Here is a 27,219-nt window from a genome sequence, read left to right on the forward strand (position 1 = left end):
AAAGTGTATGTAAAACATTATAAAGATTCCCTGATAATTACTGGAAATTACTTCTTTGCTTTCAGCAAATGATTGGAATTTAACCTAATAGGCCAGTGGTTTTTAAACCAGCATGGTTTGTTTCTTAGTGCAGAGTATCACATAAGCAGTACATCAGCATACTCTTCAAGGGCAGATTTCTAGAGCTAGAATGCATTCTATAAATGATCTTCACAGAACTTACATAGCACAGCTTTACAGATGTGATACTTGGGAAAAAGCCTTGTGGTCAGTTTGACCCACTGTTTTTCTCCTGAGACTTCTCAATGGAAATTCCTTTAATATGTGGCTCCCTGTCATTCCCGTGGCCACCAAATCATGTCATATCACTGCAGGCAACAGAGTTTTAACAGCATGGGCCTTGGAACCAGGCAAACCTTGACTCAAATCCTGTCTCCACCTGTTATTAACAGTCATGAAATTGGATAAGTTACTAATGCCCTCTAGACTTTTAGTGTCCTCATTTGTAAAATGGGAATAGTGACAGTTAGTTCCTTGGTTTGTTGTAGTGATTAAATGAAATGATTAAGGGAAGAAATCAAAAACATAAACATTTAGTTGTGGTATTATCTCAAGTGCTGTGTAGAGAAGCCTTCAGAAATGAGTCTTGGGTGTGTTGTAAGGGAGACTGCTGGTGGATTGGTGATGTTTCTATGGGCAGAGGTAGAGGGAGGGCCGCACAATTTTCAGTCTCATATTCTCACCTTCAGATCTTACTCTGTCATTGTCATTGGTTTCTCCAACCCCAGGTTGGAGAAAAATAATCTGAATGGAATTATTCAGATACAGGATGTTTTTTTTCCTGTATCAATACAGGATGATGTTTTTCCATAGAGCCTGGATTTTAAAAATTGTAATTTATGATAAAAGAAATGTGATTTATGCAAGAGATTTCTGATAATCAAATCTATTTGCTCCTGGGATAAAATCCCAAAAGAGGTTTGGAATTATTTAGGAATTTTAACATAAGCTTATAAATACTGATCCACATATCTGAGTCTAAGAGAAATTAATCTGGGGCAGAAGGAAAGAGAGCATTGAATTGAAATTAAAAGATAGAGTTTTTGGGGACTTTTTTTTTTTTTTCTTTTTATGCAGGCCGATGCCACAGCCATGGCAACACCAGATCTGAGCCACATCTACTACCTACTTCTCAGCTTGTGACAATGCTAGAACCTTAACCCACTGAGCAAGGCCAAGAATTGAATCCCCACATCTTCAGAGAGATAGTGTCAGGTTCTTAACCTGCTGAGCCACAGTGGGACCTCCTAGGAGGACATTTTAAGTTATATTTTTATTTCATAGTAGTACACATTTCAGTGAGTTATTTTTGACTTTGCTTTAATTACAGTTGAGTTTATTTCAGAATTAGCAAGTCAGAAAGGAAGTATCTTGAGTAAGAAGGATAAGCAAAGTTAAAGAGAGGGATTCAGAGAGAGAGAGAGAGATGTTAAGTGGATGGGAGAGAGAAAGAAATAAAGAATGAAGGGGAACAAGGGTGTGTTTCCTCAAGGAACTGATAGCCTTGAGATTTTATCTAGGTAGTAGTTTAAAAATCACTGCAAATAGTAGAGGTATTTTAGATTAGGAAAGCAAATGCCAGTGTACAATATTTGTTTCTTAAAATTTAATTTGCATATGTATCATCTAGACTGGGTATTAAAATTTGGATTTTGACTCAGTGGATCAGGTTGGGGCCCAAATTATGTATTTCTAATAAGTTTCAAGGTAGATGCTGATGCTCCTGGAAGCACACTTGCTGAGTCATGACATCGTATGGGCCCATCCTTGACCACCAAATAAGAGTTCATTTCAGGGCAGTTTAGGACACTGTGGAGACCACTGAGTATACTTACAGCAGCAGTTCTGAAATATGGCTGCACATTGGAATCCTCTAGGGAGCTTAAAAATATTATTTATGATTGGATTTCATCTTCTCCCCACCCACATGCCCCAAAGATTTTATGTAATTGATGTGGGGTGGGGGGAGTCTGGGCATCTACATTCTTAAAAGGCCCCCAGATTTATTAAGTTCCTGTTACTGCAGTGACAAATTACAACAAGCTTAGTGGCGTAAGAAACACGAATTTACAAATTTATTATCTTACAGTTCTATACTTCATAAATCTGACAGGGATCTTACTGGGCTAAGATTAAGGTGTCAGAAGGATGCATTCCTTTCTCCAGTCTCTAGGGGAAATCTATTTCCTTGCCATTTCCAGCTTCTAGATGCTGCTTGCTTTCTGTGGCTGGTTGACCGCCTTAAAACTAGTCACTTGGGCCAAATTTTCCTTCTGCTGGTGTTCCTTTGCTGGTTTTCTCTTTAGAATCACTCCTGGACCTCTGTAGGATCTTGTGATTACATTGGGTCCATCTAGATATTCCAGGATAATCTCATCATTTTAAAGTTAGCTAATTAGAAATCTTAATTCCTTCTTCAACCTTAATTTCCCTTTACCCCTTTACCATATAATCTGTCATAGTCACAGTTTCCAAGTATTAGGACCTAGACACCTTTGGGGGCCATTATTTTGCCTACACACCATGTGATTCTAATGTGCAGCCAGGGATAGAAGCTGAAATAGAGCATTGTGTCTTAAATCAGACCGAGAGAAATAAAAATGATTTAGAGACATTAGGAGGGAGGTAGACTTAACCTTTTACTCTTGTCATATATCCCTCACTTTAATAGTATATGCGTATTTCTACTTGCCTAAGGAAGTAAAAATCTCTGCTTTAATGTGCTCTTACTTGGTTCCTATTAGATATACAGAATATAAGATGAACTGAGGATAAAAAAGATCCTAAGTAAGGAAAATGGGTGGTGATGGGAGAACCTTCAAATATCAATTTGGTATTTGTGAATTATTCACACACTGTGGACTGAACCTTTCCATTTTATTCTTTGCATTTATGATCTTCACCCTTTTCTGTGCCTTTAGCCACTGTCTGACAAAGCTCTTAAATGCCAATACTCTGGGCACAGAAAACCACACTATGACACCCAAGCTTGAAAGTGACAATTGAAAGGTAAAGGTGATACTGAAAGAGTAATGAATCTCATTATTAATGTGGTCCCCATTGTAATGCAAATAGAGTTGTTCTGAGTAATCTTATCCTTCAGCATTCAAAGTAGCATGGTTTGACAGTTAAACGTGATGGGAGAAATAACTACATTATAATGAAAGTAATCAACTTCTCAGTCCACCTTTTTGAATGTCAAATGAGTGAATAAGAATTTAGGGTAGGGAAAAGGGAAAAATATGTTAAAATTCCAAATATAAGAGACCAAAATTATTTACATAAAAAGAGTTAAATATCTGATATCACATTATTAGCTTATGAAGTCCTCCTTTCTGATTCTCATTTTACATTAAGCACAACTTTCTGGAAACTCAAACAGTGGACCTCAAGATAATCGGTTATGCTCTTTGTGAACATATAAATATAATACATATTACACTCAAGAAGCAGATTATCACAGTAATTCCTAGTTTATTTTATTTTTTTGTCTTTTGTCCTTTGAGGTCCGCACCCATGGCATATGGAGGTTCCCAGACTAGGAGTCGAATTGGAGCTGTTGCTGCAGGCCTACACCACAGCCACAGCAATGCCAGATCCGAACCACATAGGTGACCTACACCACAGCTCACAGCCACGCCAGGTCCTTAACACAATGAGTGAGGCCAGGAGTTGAACCCTCAACCTCATGGTTCCTAGTCAGATTCGTTTACACTGCACTGTGACGGGAACTCCAATAATCCCTAATTTAGAAAATTACCTTTTTTGGGGAATCCTTTCTTACTCGAAGCCTGGGTTGATTTGTCTTTATATATAATTCTATACAAGTCTCTTTTTTCCTCCATCAAAGCCTTTATCATACTATTTGATAATTTTTTTCTTTTTAAAAAATTTTATTGAATTGTATCAGTTTCACTTGCACAGCAGAGAGAATCAGTTATACATATAAACATATCCATTCTTTTTTCTCATATAGATTATTACAAACTATTAAGTAGATTGTCCTGTGCTATATAAGAGGTTCTAATCAATCATATTTTATTTTTTATTTTTTTATTACTTGAATTCTATTTCATTTATAGTTGTACAACAATCATCACAACCAAATTATAGCATTTCCATCTCAAATCCCCAGTGCATCCCCCTACCCCTCAAACTGTCTCATCTGGAAACTGTAAGTTTTTCAGAGTCTGTAAGTCAGTATCTGTTCTGCAAAGAGGTTCATGGTGTCCTTTGTTGAGGTTCCACATACAAGTGATAGCATATGATGTTGGTGTCTTACCGTCTGACTGACTTTGCTTAGCATGATAATTTCTAGGCCCATCACATGTTGCTGCAAAAGCCATTATTTCTTTCCTTTTACTGGCTGAGTAATATTCCATTGTGTATATGTACCATATCTTCTTTATCCACTCCTCTGTTGATGGACATTTAGGTTGTTTCCATGTCTTGGCTATTGTATATATTGTTGCAATGAATATTGGAGTTCATGTATCTTTTTGAGTCATGATATTCTCTGGATAGATGCCCATGAGTGGGGTTGCTGGATCAAATGGTAATTCTATTTTTAGTTTTCTGAGACATCTCCATACAGTTTTCCACAGTGGTTGTACAACTTTACACTCCCACCAACAGTGTAATAGGGTTCCCTTTTTTCCACACCCTCTCCAGCATTTATTGTTTGTAGACTTTTTTTTTTTTTTTGTCTTTTCTTCGTCTGCACCCATGGCATATGGCGGTTCCCAGGATAGGTGTCTAATTGGAGATATAGCCATCAGCTATGCCACAGCCATAGCAACACAGGATCCGAGCCGCATCTGTTACCTACACCACAGCTTGTGGCAACACTGGATCCTTAACCCACTGAGTGAGGCCAGGAATCAAACCTGCAACCTCATGGTTCCTAGTCGGATTCATTAACCACTGAGACATGATGGGAACTCCTGTTTGTAGACTTTTTTACTTTGTGCTAAATTTATTTATTTTTATTTATTTATATTTGTATTTATTTTTCCACTGTACATGGGAACCAAGTTACACATACATGTATAGATACTTTTTCCTCCCATTGTTGTTTTGTGATGTAAGTATCTAGACATAGTTCTCAATGCTACACAACAGGATCATTGTAAATCCATTCCAAGGGTAGTAGATTGCATCTGTTAACCCAAGCTCCCGATCCCTCCCACTCCCTCCCTCTCCCCCTCCTGCACTGTTAGTGGGAATTTAAGCTGGTACAGCCACTATGGAAAACAGTATGGAGGTACCTTAGAAATCTATACATACAACTACCATATGACCCAGCAGTCCCACCCTTGGGCATATATCTGGACAAAACTTTCCTTAAAAAATACACATGCACCCACATGTTCATTGCAGCACCATTCACAATAGCGAAGACATGGAAACAACCCATATGTCCATCAACAGACGATTGGATTAGGAAGATGTGGTATATATACATAATGGAATACTACTCAGCCATAAAAATGAACAAAATAATGCCATTTGCAGCAACATGGATGGAACTAGAGACTCTCACACTGAATGAAATAAGTCAGAAAGAGAAAGACAAATACTATATGATATCACTGTTTGTAGACTTTTTGATGATGGCCATTCTGGCCAGTGTTAGGTGGTACCTCATAGTGGTTTTGATTTGCATTTCTCTAATGCTGAGTGATCTTGAACATCTTTTCACGTGTTTTTTGGCCATCTGTATGTCTTTTTTGGAGAATTTTGTTTAGATCTTCTCCCCATTTTTTGATGGGATTTTTTTTTTTTTTTCTCTTTCTTTTGGCATCAAGCCGCAGGAGGTGTTTATAAATTTTGGAGATTAATCCCATGTCAGTCACTTCATTTTCTCCCATTCTGTGGGTTGTGTTTTCATTTTGTTTAGCGTTTCCTTTGCTGTGCAGAAACTTTTAAGTTTAACTAAGTCCCATTTGTTTATTTTTGTTTTTATTGTCATTACTCTAGGAGGTAGATCTGAGAAGATATTGTTATGTTTTATGTTGGAGAGTGTTTGGCCTCTGTTTTCCTCTAAGAGTTTTATAGTATCTAGTCTTATATTTAGGTCTTTAATTCATTTTGAGTTTATTTTTGTGTATGGTATTATGAAGTGTTCTAATTTCATTCTTTTATATGTGGATGTCCAGTTTTCCCAGCACCAGTTATTGAAGGGGCTGTCTTTTCTCCATTGTATATTCTTGCCTCCTTTGTCTTTGATAATTACTTTTGTATTAATCTTCATTCCCACCAAATGCTTAAACATAGAAGCATAGAAATAAACTTTACCAGTATATCTGTTGTGTTTAGCACAAGGAGATCAGTCAATTAAAATTTAAATGAACAGGCAAATTCATATTCCAAAGCTACTTAACTGAAGTCACAAATAAAATAAGACAAAATCTCCATTTTTTTTTTAACTTCAAAATTATTGTCAAGGCCACATTCTAGTGGCTGGAAATACAAACTCTACTAAGATTAGATCCTTGCTCTTCAGAAGCTCACAATCTCAGGCAAGGGGCACATCCTTAAATGAAAGTTATGGTATGGCCTGGTAAGTGCTCTTGTAGAGATGAACAGTATGCTCTGAATGGAGGAAGGAAGGCACCCAACATATTTTCAGGGGTAAAGAAGTACTTCACCACAGACCTCCTGTAAAAGGTGATTTTTAAGATGAACTCTAAATTCCTTTTGAATTGTTACTATAGTAGGAGTTAATCATGGGTTGAAAGAGTATGTTTCAGACAAAGGAAGAAGATACAAACTATCTGGAAGAGGGGTAAGAATAGATCCATTGAAGAAAAGAAATTGGAGATGGGATGCTTTGGGAGTGATTTGGTTGAATTAACTGAAGTGGCCTAGCAGGATACCAAGCCAAGCATCATTTCTTCCATCAAGGATAAATCATACTATACTCATGATATTGTAGTTCCATAGCATCTATTATCATGTAGTTATTCCTCTCTCATCACATTTAAATGTCATACTATCCTATTTTGAATTTTGAAAAATAAAACTACTCAGAACAAGTATATTTGCATTTTAGTTACGTCTGCATTAAATTTCACTCAGTGAAGTTATATTAAATATTTTCAGTGGTACTTTCAAAGTGTGTATTCCCAAACGAGGCACAACAGCATCACCGCTAACCTGTTAGAAATGAAAACAAATTTCTTTTGACCTATCCCATACCTACTGAATCAAAAAGTCTAACGGTAGGGCTGATTTATAACTTATGTTATAATATGTCTTCCAGGTGACTTTGGTACCTGCTTACATATTAAATGAATGCTAGAGCAGCTTTTTAGGAAATTCTGCATTAATTTGTTGTTATTTATGCCATCAGTGGTGGTGGTTGATAGTGGTGGTGGAGGTGGTGGGTACAATGTTATGAAAAGACCCTGTGACTCTCTTTGGATTTGGAGCATTGATATATTTATGGGAAGATTTTTTTTGTTTCTGTTTTCCTGTATGCCTTAGAGGATCCATGACTTTCTCTCCATATCCTTTTGATCACCTATGTTTTAGAATCATGGATGGTGAAAGTCTTATATTCATTCTGGTGGAGTGAATTGCTCCAGTCCAATGTCAGGGAAATAGTTCAAATGAAAACATTAGTGTAATATTTTCTTGGAATTTGTGAAATTTTCTCCATGTGACTCTGCAGTTTTGATAAGGGAGGAAAAAATATTTTGATCTAGCTTAGATTCATTGGAGATTTATTTTTCTTGCTAATAGAAGCTACTTGAATTTTACATTTTAATTATCAATTTTTTGATAAGTGTCTTAATTACCCAGCTGTTGGTCAGAACCACTATTGGCTCCTACATTACTAATTAAAGGTTAGTTTTGAAACACCTGTCATTGTCTTCAGACATCTATAGAGTGAAAATATTCCCTTTTCTTCTATTTTATTCTGGTTAGAAGAATTAATGAGAGCCAACTTTCCTTTTTTAAAGTTTCTTAGAAATCGTGTTGACATTTCTGCCACTTGTGTAGGTAGTGACTTTGAAGATTTGTGGTAGTTGAAGTTCTGGGTTTCTAAAACTATATAATTGGGAGCTCAGTTAGCAAATGTATGCACACTATCAGAGGTTCAGAGAAAATTCCCTTTATCCCAGCAGGAATCACCATGCCATGGAAAAGTTTCCCCGAATAAACAGGTTACCCAGAAAGTTCTGTTGACCATGTACTACATTTTCCAACCATAGTGGTTAAGGGCAATTCTGTAGTACTTCCTGTTTCAAACAAAGTGGAAAGGAATTTGAAGTTTGCCTGTTCCCATGACCTAATTCTTACTAAGACTAGACCATACCATTAGAACATTATGCAGTATTCGTTATAATGATAAACATCTGCAATAATCCTAAATCATTTGTTTTCAAAATGACATTCCTCAGAGTAGTAATTCTCCATTCGTGTGTATGTATGTGTGTGTCTGTGTGTGTATGTGTGTGTGGTGGATGAGCTGTAGAGGAATGGGAAGTGTTCATTTGCATCATATGGTAGATCCCTGTTGGAGATACATATGAAATATTAACATTAAAGACTTTAATACATTTTGAAATTTGTTTAATAGAGGTGTCCAACACATTTTTGAATATAAGCCCTTTAAGCACATCTTTTAAAATGTTCTAAAAAGATTTTCCACTAGAGTCGATGGTTTTTTATCATTATTAATAGAAAAGTCATTTTCAAATTCAAGCCTAAAGGCTAATTAGATGAGGTTATCAAGCAGAATAAATGTTTTACTTTTCTTCCCCATAAAATTATTTCAAAATATTTTAATATGTCATGTCCTGCCCTCACCACAGAACAACTGTTCACATTCCTTATAGTTGTCTGTTTCTCACATACAGCACACTATGTCAGTGTGCTCCTCAATCAAAAAAGCAGGATCATGGGGAGTTCCCACTGTGGCTTAGTGGTAACAAACCCGGCTAATATCCATGAGGAAACAGGTTGATCCCTGACCTTACTCAGTGGGTTAAGGATCTGGCATTGCCGTGAGCTGTGGTGAAGGTCACAGACACGGCTCAGATATGGTGTTGCTGTGGCTGTAGCACAGGCTAGCAGCTATAGCTGCCATTTGACCTCTGGCCAGGGAACTTCTATATGCCGCAGGTGCAGCCCTAAAAAGAAAAAAATATATACGTATATGTATATATGTGTGTATATATATGTATATATGTAAAAATTGAATTTAAATATAAACGTGGACAAAGGCACAAAACAAACCTTGTGTGTTAAAGCTCGATGGACTTTAAGAATATAAACGCATCCATATAAACAACACCCAGATCATTACATGCCCGTCAGAAGCTCCTCCCATCCATTCTTGTGCTCCCCTCTGATCACTACCCATCCCAAGGATAATTATTACTCCTAACTTCTTTTTTTTTTTTTTTCTTTTTTAGGGCTGCGCCTGCACCACATGAAAGTTTTTTGGACTAGAGGTTGAATAGGAGCTGCAGCTTGAGGCCTATGCCACAGCCACAGCAACAATGCCAAATCTACACTGCATCTGTGACCTATGCCACAGCTTGTGTAACCCACTGAGCAAGGCCAGAGATCAAACCCACATCCTCAGGGATACTGGTCAGGTTCTTAACCCACTGGACCACAATGGGAACTCCTACCAACCCACTGTTCCTCAACAGGAACAGCGAAAATTAGGTTTTTGTAAAAGCGGAAGCATACAGTTTGCACACAGTATGTGTTCTTTAGTGTTTGGTATATATCATTCAACCTTATGCCTGTGAGATGCATCCATAATTTTGCATGTAATGAGCTTCATTCTCACTGTTAAGAGATGATATGATTTATTTATATGTTGTAATATTAAATGGTATTGGGGTATTTTTCTAGCTTGGGAAAATTATAAATAGAGCTCTTTTTAGCCATCTCGTGTACATCTTTTTGAAAATACTTCTGCTGTTATGTACTAAAGGAATGAAATTGATAGGTCACTGTATTCTGCAAGTTTGCGTAATGATACAAATAGCTTTTTTGGTTTTTACTAATGTGCACCCTCACCTGAAGCATTTGAGATCTCTGATTATTCCACATCTCTACTAGTAATGGACATTGTCCTGAATTTTTTCTTCTTCTTAGTTATTTTAGGGTGTACAATGCTATCTCATAATTTTCTCATTTAATTTTATTTAATTGGCATTTTCCTGATAATGAAATCTCTTTCCATCTGTTTATTTCCTCTTTGAAAGTGCTGTGAATTATCTATTTGTCTTTGACTTTTGTATCATTTGGATGTGTCTTTCTTAGTGATATTTAGGGAATATATTTAATATGTTCTGAATACAATTATACATATTTTTCCCATTCTGTACCCATGTCCTTTATATATGAAATTAAGCATCTGGAGTTCCTGTCGTGGTGCAGCAGAAATGAATCCAACCAGGAACCATGAGGTTGCAGGCTCGATCCCCGGCCTCGCTCAGTGTGTTAAGGATCCTGCGTGAGCTGTGATGTAGGTTGCAGACACAGCTCAGATCCTGTGTTGCTGTGGCTCTGGCGTAGGCTGGCAGCTATAGGTCTGATTAGACCCCTAACCTAGGAACCTCCATATGCCATGGGTGTGGCCTTAAAAAGATGAAAGACAAAAAAAAAAAAAAAAAAAAAAAAAAGAAAGAAATTAAGCATCTGTCCTACTTTCCAGACTGATTTTGAAGGAATGCAAAGTACTTGAAATTGAGACAAATATCACTTGAGAAGGTATTATGAAATAAAGTTTCAAAGGATTGATGTTACATAGAATTCCATGATGACTTTGTCAGAAATCTTTATTGTTTACAAGTCTGATATTTCATGTTGTCCCTCAATAGGCATTTGTCACTGAGCATCTCAAATACCGGATAGAAATCTTGCTTCTTTCAGAAATTTACCCCAGACTGGAGCTACCAATCACAGTTACTGAAGGTAACTATTTAATTCAACCTTAAACTTCATCTTCAAAATGAAGATAATTCATTCTTTGATATGAAGTTGCCATGACTAGTACATTTTCACCCCTTATTAATCTTTCCATATTTTAATTTGGAAAGGTTGTCTAATGATGTCTTTTTCTCCAGGGCCTTAATTTTCACTTTCGACATTTTATTTCCCGATTAATATCTACTCGATATGATGATCTACCTGTATGCTCTTGCTACTAGCTTAAGAGTTTCATTGGAAATCTATTCTGAAGGAAATATCCTAAGCCAATCAGTGAAAAGTAACTTTCCGAATTTACTTTAAAAAGCAATATCTCATAAATAACATTATAGTAGTTAAGATCAGTTATGAACCCCCCTTTTCTAATCTCATTATTAGCCCAACGCGAATGTCTTTTAAAAACGTAAGTGCCGGAGTTCCCGTCGTGGCGCAGTGGTTAACGACTCCGACTAGGAACCATGAGGTTGCGGGTTCGGTCCCTGCCCTTGCTCAGTGGGTTAACGATCCGGCGTTGCCGTGAGCTGTGGTGTAGGTTGCAGACGCGGCTCAGATCCCGCGTTGCTGTGGCTCTGGCGTAGGCCGGTGGCTACAGCTCGATTCGACCCCTAGCCTGGGAATCTCCATATGCCGCGGGAGCGGCCCAAGAAATAGCAACAACAGCAACAACAACATCAACAACAACAACAGACAAAAAAAGACAAAAGACAAAAAAAAAAAAAAATTAAAAAAAAATAAAAAAAATAAAAACAAATAAAAACGTAAGTGCCACCAAGCATTAATTTCCTTTAATTAACAATGTCTGATAATGAGACGACAGGGCTATAGTTTAGTTGTTTGAGAATACGCATTTTTGCTGTGAGGTTTTTACTTTGAGCCTACTGATTCTTTGTCAGCAAAATTTTTATGTGGATCACATTATTCATTTGCAAATAGCTTTTCTGGAACCACCGAACTCAAATTCAGAAAGATGCTGCTTTTACCTACATGAAAACAAATATTCACATTTGGCCTAAGTCCAGGTAGATAATATATGAGTTACTATTTTATGTCTCGTGCATTTCATTGTTTTAAAAATATATTTGTTTTGAATGGTCAGGCAACATGTTCAACTGATACATATCATAAATAATTTTGTCAGCTTTGTATGAGGATTATGCTGTAGTTTTTTCTTCACATGAACATTTTTCAACAGGGAAATATGAAACCTAGGCAATTAAAGCTATTTCTCTTTTAGTACAGAAACTTATTTTTCTTAAATAATGTAATGATTACAGAATATTTGAAAAACAAAAGTAAAAACCTTAGTGGCAATTCAAATCATTCATAATTTCACACTTAGCAATAGCCAGTAATAACATTTTGACTTATATTTTCCCTTTGTTTATCTCACTTGTACACACATACACACACAGGCACACATATGCATACCCACAAACAAAGATTTTAAAAAATGTTTAGTGAGTTAAGAAAATTTGTTTATAAATCTATAATTTTGAAACAGTTTGGAAAATTCTACCACTGTAACCAGTGGAATGCTGGAGCTGGCTTGTAGTGGCTTTTGAAACCCTACTGTTTGCATTTTTTTCCTCCAGCTCAGAATTTAGTGATATCATGTTGATTGAAATCATTCTTGGTGGGAGTGTTTATGCCATGAAAATGGATACGTACTACAAATAGTGATTTTTTTTCCAGAGGACTAGTTGTTAAACATTTACCAGCATATCATATTTCGTCATGTAATCAAGTTTGATATTTGTCATTTACTTTGTTTTCTTGTCATATAGAAATTGAAGGTAGTGACAGCATGTGATGAAAGTAGGAGAGAACAAGAAGGGAATACTGAAATTTTTATGGAAGGAAAATAAACTGAGCAGAAATCAGGAAATACTGCAATGAAAGAAGTCTTTTGAGCCAATTTGTCCTAAAGTTGTTAATGATGTCTAAGTTTGATCAATAAGGGATTTAAAATTTAGCACCTGGTTGTCTTTGCTTTCTGCAGTTCTTTCAGATTTCATGGTTATTATTTATATCTCAGCAAGAACTAAGTAAACTCTTCTACTTATTTCATGTTTTCTTTCCATCCTAAGGCCCAGGGTATAGTTATTGGTCTAAAAATGTCTATTTGTAAATGAATACTTTCATTTACTATAAACCATATTTTGTCAAGTGAAAGGTAAGACAACATCATGAAATGAGAAAAAAAATAGTGCTCTGAAGTTTGAAACTTGGTTCAGCTAGCTGGTCTTAGATACATTTTAAGGTGTGTGAAGTTGAAAGTAAGAATAAAAATAACATCATGCTTTTAAAAAAGCAGATTTACTATTTCAAATAAGGCTATTGTGATATATATTTATATTTATATTATTTATGTTTACACATACTTTGAGGTCCCAAGAGATGTAAAGTTTCAATTATGCTGTAAGTATCAGTTTCATCCCTCGGTTTGCCTCTTCTCGTATGTAGATGCACTCTCCCTATGGATTTGAAAAATAATTTTCATCAGTTTCGGGAAATGAAACCTTTAGTTAAGATTCAGAATAAAGGGTGACTTGTCTCAATCTCAATAAAACTCTCTATAATTAAAAATCCATTGTTATTGGACTAGCTTACATCCTAATAGCACTGTTGAATCAGTCCCGATTGCCATGGTAATGATCGTGGGTCCAGATGTAAAACCCTTCTTAGACAACTGGATTGAGAGGAAGGCATGGATGGAACCTTAAAGGAAGACTTAGTCTAAGACTTTAAGAAGGAATACTGTGTATAGAATAGAATTATTCGCTCAAGTGATAAGTCCTATATCTTCTCTGTACTTCGGCTTTCTCATCTTTAAAGTTGAAATAATGAAACTCAAAAGGATTTTAGTTTCTAGAACAGTTACTGGACCAATGCAGTGCTCACTTAAAATTATTATTTCCATCTCCTAATCAAGTATCATGTGAAACATTTGTTAAAATCTCGCTAAATGACTTAACAAACAAAATACTAAAAATTGAATCCAGTGGGATAATAATATAATAACGTAGTATGACTAAGATGTTGTTGTTGTTTTCACATAGTTAAAGTTTACAAGTTGGCCAGGCTTAAGCCATGCTGCAGTAACAAACAGGGGAACCTTAGAGGCTTAAAATGAGAAGTGTTTTGATTGCTAAGATCAGTATGATATGGGTTGAATGTTTCTTTCCCAAATAGTAATTCAGGGACCCATGCTCTTTGCCTCCTGTATCTCTCAGTTCACCTTGGCTTTATCCAGCCAGCAGTCACAGACATGAAATTTAAGGGTGAAATTTAGAGACAGCCTTGAGGATCAATAGTATACATAAAGACTGTGTCTGGAATGTTATGAATAATTTATGCCCAGGTCCCGTTTGCCAAAAATCAGCCAATGGTCTCAGTTTAACTGTAAAGAAGGCTGGCATATAGTCTTCCTTGTGTCCAAAAAGAAGAAATGATACAGTGATTGTCTAGCCATTCTCTACCATCGTCCCTATACATCCTTCCAAATCCTATCCAAATCAAATCTCTTCCTTCCATAAACCTAAATAGTTAGGCCTAGAGACTGGTGACCTATGAAATTGAAAATAAAACTTATCTGCCCTCCACTGTCAAATATTTCAACGCAAAATGTAAAACTGGGTCAGAATAATGATAAGAAGTATTTACATTCAAAAACTGGAAGAATGAGAAAGAAAAAAAAAAAAAGAAAAAACTGGAAGAATGAGAAAAGCAAATCAGTCATTGGTCCATGGAAATTTTGAATAACTTAACTGCTTCTATAGAAGAATAGATACTAAGGGACAGATTCCAAAGGCTGCTTAAGTCTCAAATAGTCAACATTTTTTAAACTTCAATTATATAGTTTATCTGGCAATACAGTTCCCTCAACTCAACTATAGGCTTCTGATATATTTAAATGTACTCAGCTTTATGTAATGAAACCATACCCAGAGATCTTTCTGAGACACAATTCTCAAATCCAGTTTATTTCTTTGCTTTCTCATTCTCATGCCTCACCTCTTTCCCAGCTTTAATGGGAAGGCACCATCCTTAATTTGATGTGTTCTCTGAGCCACTGAGAAGTTATACTGGGTCTCCATCCCTCAGTCTTTTCAAATCCCACTCCTTACATTTGTAGTCAAAAGCAGTCTGAGAAACTCTCAGTTCCTTTACTCCTCAATTACTTTCATCTATCTTTGCAAACTGAGAGTTTGCTTTATTCCTGCAACACCTTTCCAAATGGCGCAACAAAAACAAGGACCAAATATTTGCATTCTAGTCTTAATCCTCTTTTTTTTTTTTTTTTTTTTTTTTTGAGGTGCTGGAGTATACCGTGCTGATCTACGGCAATGTTTTTACCAAAGCTTTGATTGTGAAAACCATTTTTTGACATATTCGCAACTTTTGATACGGATTTTTTAAATGACTACTGACCAACCGATAAGCAAATGCTATTTAACTCAGGCTTTCTGAAAGCAGCACCACATCTTGTGCCAAATTTTCCGTTATTCAGAGTAGGCAATCAATGGTGGAGTCATAAATTCTGAAGGTTCAGTGGCTTATCAGTGAAGCTTATTTCTCATTCACATTGAAATCTGAGTCAACTTAGGGGGCTGTCTTCCGAGTGGTGAAGCTAGAACCCAAGCTGCTGACATGTCATGTGTCCATCAAGATGAGACTCAGAGTCGGCCTGTATCATCCACCAAGCAGACAGGGCAGAGAGGCTTCGGGGTATACGGGGAATGGGAGAGGCACCAAACAGGACACTCTGCTTCTAGACCAGGAAATGGCACGTATTAATCTGTCCACATTCTTTTGGCTTGAACCCAGCCATATCATCAAACAACAAAGGAGGCTGGGAAACATATTCTTTCTCTGTTTCCATGAAGACAAAAATGGGGCCAGTGAGCATCTATCCCCGTCTTTTCAATAACAGGAAGGACTATTCTCAAAACACGGAGACCATTCTCAAAAAATCAGTTCAACTAATGCCATTCAGTGATAACATACCAAATAGGAATTCTGGAACAAGCAAATGCGTGCATGTGTGTGTGTGAGTGTATGCACAAGCATATGGGCATTCATGCATTAGAATAGGTGATGTGGACTTTTAATTCTTTGTCAGTTTCTGCTCTTGTCATCAGCTACCTCTGCAATGTTGTTATTCCAAAGGAGGAAACTCAATTTCAAAACAGACAAATAGATAAGCCTTTCAAAGTTGTTCAGCAGCCATAGGCTAAAGCCTTTAGCTATAGCATTTCACAGTCATCAATAATTCTTTTTTTTTTTTTCCCCACTGTACAGCAAGGGGATCAAGTTATCCTTATATGTATACATTTTTTCCCCCCACCCAGTGTTCTGTTGCAACATGAGTATCTAGACATAGTTCTCAATGCTACTCAGCAGGATCTCCTTGTAAATTTATTCTAAGTTGTGTCTGATAACCCCAAGCTCCCGATCCCTCCCATTCCCTCCCTCTCCCATCAGGCAGCCACAAGTCTATTTTACAAGTCCACGCAAACACATGAAAAAATGCTCAACATCGCTGATTATAAGAGAAATGCAAATAATCTTTTTTATGCTTGCCATGCCTGAGATTGTCAAGCAGAAGGCCCTGAGATAACACTCTTTACATGGTGATATAAGGGAATGCAAAGAAAGAAGAGGGGGGTTTCCAATTTCTTCAATGCTCCCAAGTGCCTAATATTCTTTACCTATCTTTTCTTGTAAGAATAGTCTAGGCTAGAAGGTACTTTATTGTACTTTTAATAGGACTCTGTCTTTTTAAATGTATATTTCTTTTTAAAATAAGGAATAAAAGAGATGCGTCTGTGGTTTAAAAAATCATCCACTTAATAAGTGATGATTAAGATGCTTTGTCACTTAGCTATTAGTCACATATTTTCTATGTTTAACCAAAATGGAATTTTCTCCATTAGTTATTAGTGACATTTAATGAAAATAATTATCTCCCTTATACAGTTGTGTTAGCAGTCAAAATTTCTATCTTAGCTCTTTTCTGTGAAACTGTCAGTGTGGAATCTTAATTTTTACGAACTACATTGTCTTAACCTTGCCAAATAGAGCAAATTCCCTTATATTTTCATTAATAAAATAAGCACATGTGTTGTTAAGATCAGCACTGTGGGCAATTCTGTCCGCCTTTATTTTCTTCTCCATAACACAAAGCTTGCATAGTTCTGAATCATCACGTATCAGTGTCCTTTCCTCAACAGAATGACAGTTGGGTAGATCACCCTAAATCAGTTCTCACTTGACCTAATGGTTCAGAGTTGACAGACCAATGATTGAATCCTTGCTCTGTCGCATAGAGGCAGCCAGAATAACCTTAGAACAATCTCATCACTTCTCTGAGCTAAGGGTTTTACATTTATTTTCAGTAGAGTTAATAACAATATTGCACCTGTCCTATAATAAATACTGATATTAGCTGACACTATTCAACACACATGGTTTCCTTCTCATCTCATGTAATTAAGCAACAGACTTTAAGACTATGGTTATGTGAAAGAATCAACTACAGATGTATTTGTAGAGTGTTTAGTATTTGCCAGTTCTGGCAACATGAAGAGAGAAAAAAAACATCTCTGCCTTTGAAAAACTTGCAGTCCAGTAAGAAGATAGGTGGGTAACCATATGGCAGTATGGTAATTCGTGATGTCAAAGTAGAACAAAGGACTTGATGATTTACCTTATTAGATTAGGTCTGAGAAACTTCACACAGGAAGGAGGATTTCCATGAGAGTTTGAAGGATGAGTAGGGGCTCACTGCGGGATGAGGCAAGGACATCTTAGGCAGAGAAAACAGCTTGTGCAGGGTCTGGGAGTGTGACAGAGTAGGATATGGGGGAATTGTAGTCTTCCAGTGTAGCACAGACCATGTATGTCTATTAGAGAGTAGCAGAGAAGAAACCCCTTGCACCACCTAATATGCCAAGGGAGTATCATGGAAGGACTTTAAGCTCAGTGATAGCCAATTTGCTGAGATTTATTGACAGCTTTTTTTTTTTTTTTAGGGAAAACACCCTTATCTTTATTCTGGGTAAGTAGAGAAAACAAAGGGATTACAAATGCAGAAAGCTCAGCTCCAGTCCTCAGAATCCAGTTTTTGGAATAAAACATGCATTGATAGATTTATTTACATAATAAATATATTTGAGGACACACTGTGGGTAAAAGAATTGGTACAGTGAAAAACAAGCGTCATTCCTATTAAACATTTCTTATCATAGTTTCAGTTTTATTGTGAACTGCCTTATCACATGTTGTTACTTAATTTTTAAATTAATGTGTAATGTGTGTATAAAAACATAAATTATAAGTATGTACATAATACATATGTTTGTATCCATATATATGCATATAATTATAAATTTCTATTTTTTATATATTTATTTACTCATCTACCTATCTATCTAGATATTAAGCTCTGTACCAGCAAAGGTTGCATGTAACATTCTTTTGCATGCCCAACAGTAAATACTCCACAAAAATTGCTGAATATATAAATCCAATGGGTTTCAAATCGTTTAGTAGAGAATGTCCCTCTCTCTCAACCCTGTCATCTCTTTTCCTTGGTTTCTACCCAGGATTTTATATTTTCCATTATGATTAACTACGTGGTATCTAAGAATCTCACTATATTGGGATTTGGGAAGTGTAACAACTTAGTAAACTTAATAGTAATATGATGCTAACTTTTATTGAGTGCCAACTGCATATTTGGTTGTTTATTACTATTCTGCACAACAATCTTATAAGGAATTATTGCTATCTTTTTATAGATAGCATATCTTCAATCCAGAGAGGTATGCAGTTTACCCAAGACCACACAGCTAATATGCTGCAGGCACTAAGATTCTATTCTGTGGTTCTCTGTCTCAGAATCTCCCTTAGTGTATTATTTCAGAGTTTACAAAATACATATGTGCATTATTTCATTTAAACCCCACAACTTCTTGTGTGGTATTTAGTTACCAGATTTTACAGATCAAAGAACCAAGACCCAGAGAGGTACAGTGACTGCCTCATGACACTGTTGAAAGATGGTGGAATTTGCATTTCATTCCAGGTTTTCCTTTAGCTACATTATGGTTACACCACAAAGCTCTCTTGGATAGGCTATTTTACTACTGGAATGTTGAAAGCAACTCTCAGTATTTCTTTGAGTAAATCAAATTGGGTATAAAGGTTTAAAGAAAAAAAAAATGTAAATAAGTTCTTCACATCAAAACATTATGTGAAGTTTATGTTAACGTAAAATATTTTTAATAAAAACCTTTTTCATTTAAATAAAGCCTTACTTCTCGTTTAAACATCAATCCATTATAACCATCCACACAGCCCCTTAATGAGAAGCAAATTAAGTTGTTTGAAAACAATTTCAGTAGGCTGTGTTTTTTCATGGACCAGTGGCAGAAGGAAGAGAAAGTGATTGTGCCAGGCTGTTGGCTAACTCAAGCTAATGGCTTTCAGTCTTGTGAAATGGATATTAATGATTCTACAGTGTTTAACTTGGTTTTCCTCTTGATGGATTTTCCCCTTCTGAATTAATGTCTGTCTACTCGTGATTAATTTAGAGTGATTGTACTTTGAGTCTGTTAATTACATTTTCTTTCTAAAGTCAAATATCATTCATTGTGATGAAGGCAGTCATTTTGATTTCTGAGAAAAATAGTCCCTAAGTGCCTCAAGTATAGATCTCATAAACTTGGTAGGAAAAGTTGTTCATTCAGGAAGTTTCTACCAAAGCAAGAGTAGCTTTGTCATAAATTTCATTTAGAATTGTATCCTGTAACTCCCCAGGCAGAGCTATTTGAGGTGCATGTGATAGTATTGATGGTTTCTCAACCAAAAATTTTCCCTAGCTAATGTATAAAATATTGTAAAATATGTTCCGTAATTTTTTTTTTTTTTTTGCTCCAGGACATGACAGTGTAGGTAAAAGGGTTTTAAAATATATTAAGGTTGTTCACAGAAGAGAGAAAATAGGGTAATAATATTGGATAAGAACACTGGATTTATAGTGAAAAGAGTCTAGATATTTTTCTTCTGATACTAATTGAATCTGTGATCTTACCTCTTCTATAAGTAAACTAGGCATCATAATGTCTTCCAGGTTTAAAAACTTTTGTAAGAATCATGATCTTTGAAAGAGTATATTATACAGTTTAGGTGTGCAATATAATTGTCATTATTTTCCTGGGCAACAATTTTTTTTGAATCTGCTTTAATTTATTAAAAATAGGTTGGTTTCAAATATTAAAGACAATAATTCTTAAGTAATGGGTTGTGAATATTCCCTTGTTCCTTCCAAAAAACCAGTTTATTTGCAGCATTGTAGGAGCTGAAAGCCTGCCCAGCTGTTATTCTACTGTGTGTGTGTTATCAGATAGCAAGCAAACAATGGATCCTTTCAGATCTTAAGTGCGTTGTCTATGAAGTAGACATTCTATTTTCCCTTTAAAATTTTAGTTCTCTTCTAAGCACATTTTCAGAAAATTTTTTAAAAGTAGAGGCTGATACTCTAACACTGGGCAAAGCAGTACTGACTAGTGACTTAGGACATCTTAACTGGAGTCCCACAGACTCAGGATCATATCTGAGGTCCTCTGTTACCATGTGTAAATCCTTGGGCAAATTACCTACATTTGCTTGGTTTAAGTTTCCTGATCTGTAAAATGTTGTTGGTAATGGCAATTCCTTTGTACCGCTGTGGAGAGATTCAATAAAATAATGAATATAAAGAACCCAGCATGAGTCTTTTCCTCACACTGCTCAATAAATAATAGTTCTGTCTTCACATAATATAATTTATTTTTGCACAGAATCACTTTTCAGATAATTTCAGTACAATTAACCTTCAAAGTTGTCTAAAAGCCAGTTCTGCCTCAGCTGTCATCAGCAATGATCACAAAGCAGCCGAAGGCATTGGCCTTGCAGGTTTCACAGTCAGGTGTCTGGGAACTACACATCCCACTGTCTTATTTGTTATATGCCATAGCTTGTGTCTCGTCATCTGCATCTATGTATGTTCCATTGGGAAAATTAATTTTTTTTCCCTTAGATGTCTGCATATGGCCGCCCCATCCTTGGTACCATGCATAACTTATCTATTTTATTTTTATAACCACCCTGCAGTGCAAATACTGGCATAATTTTACAAATGAAAATGAAATTATAAAAAGTTAAGTAACTGTCCAAGGCCACACAGCTGGTGAGGCAGAGTTAGTATTCAAACCAAAGGCTTTTTTACTCCAGCCCCACACAACATAACTTGATTGTGCATCTAAAAACAGTTTTGTAAAGATAACAGTTTTTTCAGAGATACCTTTCTGGAAAGATGTTTACCCAAATGTTAACTGGGATTGTGGTGTTTGGAAGGTAAAATTTCAAATGAAATTTGGTTTCTTTCTTGTCCTTTTAAAAATTTTTTTAAGAACTTTTTTTTTTAGTTGAAAATCAATCAACTTTATTTTTTTGTTATTTTTTTAATAGTTATTTCCCCAGTACAATTTTTTTTTTCTACTGTATAGCATGGTGACCCAGTTACACATACATGTACACCTTCTATTTTCTCACATTATCATGCGCTGTCATAAGTGACTAGACATAGTTCCTAGTGCTACACAGCAGGATCTCATTGCTAGTCCATTCCAAAGCCAATATTTTGTATCTGTTAACCCCAAGCTCCCCAACCACCCCATTCCCTCCTCCTTCCCTTTGGCAACCACAAGTCTATTCTGCAAGTCCATGATTTTCTTTTCTGTGGAAAGGTTCATTTGTGCCTTATATTAGATTCCAGGTCAAAGTGATATCATACAGTATTTGTCTTTCTTTTTCTGACTTACTTCACTCAGGATGAGAGTCTCTAGTTCCATCCACGTTGCTGCAGATGGCATTATGTTGTTCTTTTTTATGGCTGAGTAGTATTCCATTGTGTATATATACCACATCTTCCTAATCCAATCATCCATTGACAGACATTTGGGTTGTTTCCATGTCTTCATATTTTGAATAGTGCTACAGTGAACATGAAGGTGCATGTGTCTTTTTCAAGGAAAGTTTTTTCCGGATATATGCCCAAGAGTGGGATTACTGAGTCATATGGTAATTCTATGTATAGTTTTCTAAGGTATATCCATACTGTTCTCCATAGTGGACTTATTAATTATGGCCATTTTGGTTGGTGTAAGGTGGTATCTCGTGGTAGTTTTGATTTGCATTTCTCTAATAATCAAGGATGTTGAGCATTTTTTCATATGCTTGCTGGCCATCTGTACATCTTCCCTGGAAAAATGTGTATTCAGGTCTTTTGCTCATTTTTCCATTGGGTTTTTGGCTTTTTTGCTGTTGAGTTGTATAAGTTGCTTGTATATTCTAGAGATTAAGCCTTTGTCAGTTTTTAAAAATTTATTTTATTGAAATTTAGTTCATTTACACCATGGTGTTAATTTCTACTGCACAGAAAAGTGAATCAGTTTTGTATATATACATATATATGTGCAAACATATATACTTTTTCATATTCTTTTTTTTTTTTTTTTTTTTGCGTTTTCTAGGGCTGCTCCTGTGGCATATGGAGGTTCCCAGGTTAGGGGTATAATTGGAGCCATAGCCACCGGCCTACGCCAGAGCCACAGCAACGCGGGATCTGAGCCGCGTCTGCAACCTACACCACAGTTCATGACAATGCCAGATCCTTAACCCACTGAGCAAGGCCAGGGACTGAACCCACAACCTCATGGTTCCTAGTCGGATTCGTTAACCACTGAGCCATGACAGGAACTCCTTCATATTCTTTTCCATCATGGTTTATCTCAGGATATTGAATCTAATTCCCTATGCTGTATAGTAGGTTTTTAAAATATTTTAAATGTTTTTTTTTTGTCCCAATGAGTGTGGATCTACTTTTAGAAAATAGTGTTTTTTAATTGAATGGCTTATAGCATGACTGCATCTCATTTCAGATGATGCACAGGAACAGAAAAAGCTTTTCACTCAGTTGAGGCTGGTTTTCAGCCTTACTGACTATCAAGCCAGACCAATAACTATTGTTCAAAAAAAATAGAATTATGTTTATAGAAAGTGTGACTCGTTATAAAGCAATGCGATTTGTCTATCCCCACAGTCTGAAAATAAATATGGAAGGACGATAGAAGAAGCCACAAAGCAAACACTTGTTTCGTCTTCAAACGTTGAAAGCTCTCTTGGCCACCATTAACAGTAGTTGCTTTTCTTTTTTAAGTTGACAGAGGTTGCTTTGTAATTAACTTATACACACAAGGATCTCTAGGGCCCCCAAATTGTGGGCTCTGTGAAAGCAGATGGTGAAAATATATGTCTCTCTCTCTCTCTTTTTTTTTTTTTTCTGACAGTGAAGCCTTTCAAGAAGATGGTTCCAATGCTCTCTTTCCAAAAACTGCCCAGTTCCAAATTTGCCCACTGGGAAGCAGTGAAAAGAGAATGGAATTTAAAGTCCTGAAGACCCAGGTATGAATCTTGGCTTTAACACTTCTTAGTTGTGCATTTGGTCATATGTTTTAATGTCTCTGCACTTCAAATTCTTCATCATTTATTTATTCATTTAACAAATATGTAATGAATTCATATTACATGCCAATTATTCTTCCACGCACTGGGGATATAATGTTAATAAAAAAAATAAATATAGTTCATGATCTCTTAGAATCTCCATTCCAGTGGCATAGGCAAGACTTCATCAGATATTTACACTGTGGAACATAAATCTGCAAAGTATAATACATTTTCCAAAGAGAACTTTTCTATAATGGTTGGGGGATGAAAGTATTTTGAGAAAGTGTTCCCTTAGACAGCCTGATGCTTAGCTGAGATTGCAAGAAAAAGAAAACCAACGAGGTAGAACGCTTTGGGGAGAGGGATGGGAAAGATGATTCTCCACAGAGGTAAAAGGTGTGCAGATAGACACCCGGTAGTAGGAGGGAGTGTGGCTTATTGAAGAAACTTTAGAGCCGAGAGCTCGGTGCAGGTAGGAAAGTTATACAGGTAAGGATGGACAGGTGAGGAAGTGACAGTGATGCTCCTCAAGTACCCATTTACTCATGTACGACATGAGATTTCACTTGGGGGAGCTCTATGAATAGTGTCACATTTGTGCTGAGGGATTAAAGTCCATGCAGAATTACCTAGTTCCTCTTCCCCCCCGTAATGATTGAGGACACCTTGTATTGTGGCAAAGCCTCCAAAGGTAAGTGGCCTGGATGTAACTTATTGTCTGGAGGACAAGTGTTCTGAAGGGATGAATCATTCTATGGAAGACTGAGTAAATAAAAAAATAAGAATATACTTTGTTAGGCCACTGATATTTTAAGGCTGTTACTGAAGCACAACATAGCCTAACCTGACTCTTATAGATGGTGTCCAGCTACTTGGGGCCTTACAGATCAAATTAATAATTTGGATCATTTTTTTTCTGAGACCAATGGGAAAGTACTGAATTATATTAAAATAAACAGAAATTATTAGGTATTTTTCTTTGAAAAAACCCATTCTCTAATAAATACTTGCAGGAATGATAAGGAAAGTGAGATTAAGAGAGTTCTGACAACTGTAAACAGAATCACAGCTACTGCTGTCATCATCACAAAGAGAGTCCAAGTAAGAAAAATTAAGTCTGAAATTTTGCAAGATGCAAACCATCAAACAAATATTCTTTTGTTTTATTTGAATCTGCTTTCCCCTAGCCTTAGAAGCCCACATCTTTGATCAATCTGCTGTCCTCTGTGTGGTTGTCATCCACATACTGAAAAGTAATTCTGTGAAATTGGCTAGGCTGTTCTGCCCTGCCATCAATAGCAATTTGGTACATATGGATTTGAAAATGGAACATTGCTTAATGGGAAAGTCCTCAAATGTTTCAAAGTCAAGTTTTCAATCTCCACCCTTGCTGAGATGCCAACATGTGTTACTTTAACTCAGTCACAAATAAGATGTTCTCATTTCTTCTTCTTTTGCTAATCAGTCAAAGTTTGGATTGATAAATACATTTGGAACCTGGCTGAGTAACGTAGTAAATTTCAGAAAGTGAGCTTTTTATGACATTTTGTTAGATGCTATTTCTACAGAGCAAATCATGGAGAATCTTGATTCTATGCCCTGTGAAGTTAATACAGAGGGACATTTAATCAACGATGTACAAAAAAAAAAAAAAATTGTACATACATGTTTTAGTTGTATGGGGGGAATGAGCTGACCAGAGACAAACACAACCCTTGTCCTGCCTGAGTTTACAGTAAGGGGATAGGACAACTGTAGCTACCTTCTTTGGTCAAATTTGCTTTACTGATAATGGAAAGGTAACCTAACTTGTTACTATTTATTAACCATCTAATAGATGATAGAAGTTGTACTAGGGTATTTTTAATTATTAAATAACTTAAATTTTAGTACTCTCATTTAATTTTTGTAATAACAGAAATTGTCCCTCTGTGGTAGACAGTGTGTAAAGAGCTTTATATACAGTGTTTCAGCAGCTCCTTGCTACAGCCCTGGTACAAGGGGGTTATTAACCACATTCTGCAGAAGAGAAAATTAAGGCTCAGAGACATGTCTTGATGTCCCCAATCATATGTGATATGCATCCCATATCCATGCTCTTTTTCTTGCTACCATGCATAGAATATCTTTAGGATTATCTCCTCCAAAGTAAGATGACTAGATAAGGTGACTTTCAGATTTATGTCTAAAAATGTATTCAGCAGAATATTATTGGTGTTTTAGAAAGTATTTCTATAAGTGTACCGAAAAAAGTTGGGGTACAAGGTAGATAGATACCTTTTTACCACTTCCCTTTATAGAGCTTACAGTAATCTGTTGTGCATACTTCTAAGAGAATTCATGGTGTGCAGACTCTTGAAAAGTTATTTGACTGAAAAGTCATTTGATTCATGGGGAATCTCACGGATATTGTTTTCTTCAGAACACACTTTAGTATGTGTTGCCCAGCGCATTCTCTGTCTCCCGAACTTGCTTCATGCTTACTATAAAAGAATCAGAGGTCAGAGTCGTACTGTCCACTGTAGCTCAGGAGAGGTCAGAAAATCCCTGAGGAGAGGGAAGAGCTCTTTTGTTGTTTTATTTTCTCCTCTGCCCACGTGGCATCTTCCACATGTGTAAAGGCATTTTAAAACCATTTTGGACTTAACCACTCCCTTTAAATCAGTCAGGGATTCAGCACCAGAAATCATCCATAGCTGCTTAACACAGAAAACAAATGCACCAAGAGGATATTGAAGAGCTGAGGGAATTACTGAGAAGGCTGAAGAATAAGGTTTGGGACTGTGTGCCCTGGGCCAGTGCAAAATCGAGGGCGCACTGTGATCATGAAGTCCTGGGTCCCTGAGGCTTTTCACACTGATCCCAAGGGTAGGCACACTCTGCATTGCTAACTACACTGCTGTCCTTGATTCCTGGGGAAGCTAGTCCTCCAACACTTACTGGTGGCTCTGGAGTGGGTGCATCCAACTGGTGGAGTTTAGTGCCTGTGCCTGTTTCATGGCTACAAAGGAAGCTTCACAAAATAACTGTGTGCCATTTTCATCATTCATAAGGCAGGAGACATTTTTTTGTCTTAAAATGTGCATAGTTCAGAAAATAGACAGCTAAAATGAATGTGGTGACAAATTTATCATTTTCTACATGACTTTCCAATTTAAGACACACATTTATGTTGTCTTAGTGAACTGTACTTGACCGTGTAATATTTTATGCCCATCTTAAAAAAGAAATAATAGGTAAGGGCAGTACTTAGATCAAGATCTGGATCATAATATGTACTCAATAAGCATGAGATAAATGGGTATCTATTAAGTTCAAATACATACCCAGGGTCATATTATAGTATCAGAGTTGGGACAGAAATATAAATCATATTTCTAGATTTTGGATTTTTAATCTCCTTATATAAACACTGTTATACTAATTATTGCTAGTATTTTTTCTACTAGTTACATAATAATTAAATATGCCAATGTGTTAAAGATGTAAAAAATGCTAGAATTTTCAGTTAGATATGAGTTTATATGGGTAGCATGATTTCTTAAAATTTTTATGCCTAGCCCCAATTCAATAAGAATGAAGTATTTGTTTTGTCAAATGACTGACACAGTTGGTTTATGGGATGTGGAGGGTAGGAAGAAAAGA

The 27,219-nt window shown here is 36.3% G+C and overlaps 1 long non-coding RNA gene across 1 annotated transcript in view; it reads left to right on the forward strand.

Annotated features, from left to right (window-relative positions):
* LOC102157413 overlaps positions 1-25,697 on the forward strand; it is a 123,533-nt gene extending 97,836 nt beyond the window's left edge. Inside the window, exons 2-3 of the long non-coding RNA XR_002339681.1 lie at positions 10,911-11,004; positions 23,415-25,697. This is a non-coding gene — a long non-coding RNA (uncharacterized LOC102157413). The remainder of the gene's footprint in view (positions 1-10,910; positions 11,005-23,414) is intronic.

This window comes from Sus scrofa, chromosome 16 (assembly GCF_000003025.6).
Source record: "Sus scrofa isolate TJ Tabasco breed Duroc chromosome 16, Sscrofa11.1, whole genome shotgun sequence".
Classification (NCBI taxonomy): domain Eukaryota; kingdom Metazoa; phylum Chordata; class Mammalia; order Artiodactyla; family Suidae; genus Sus; species Sus scrofa.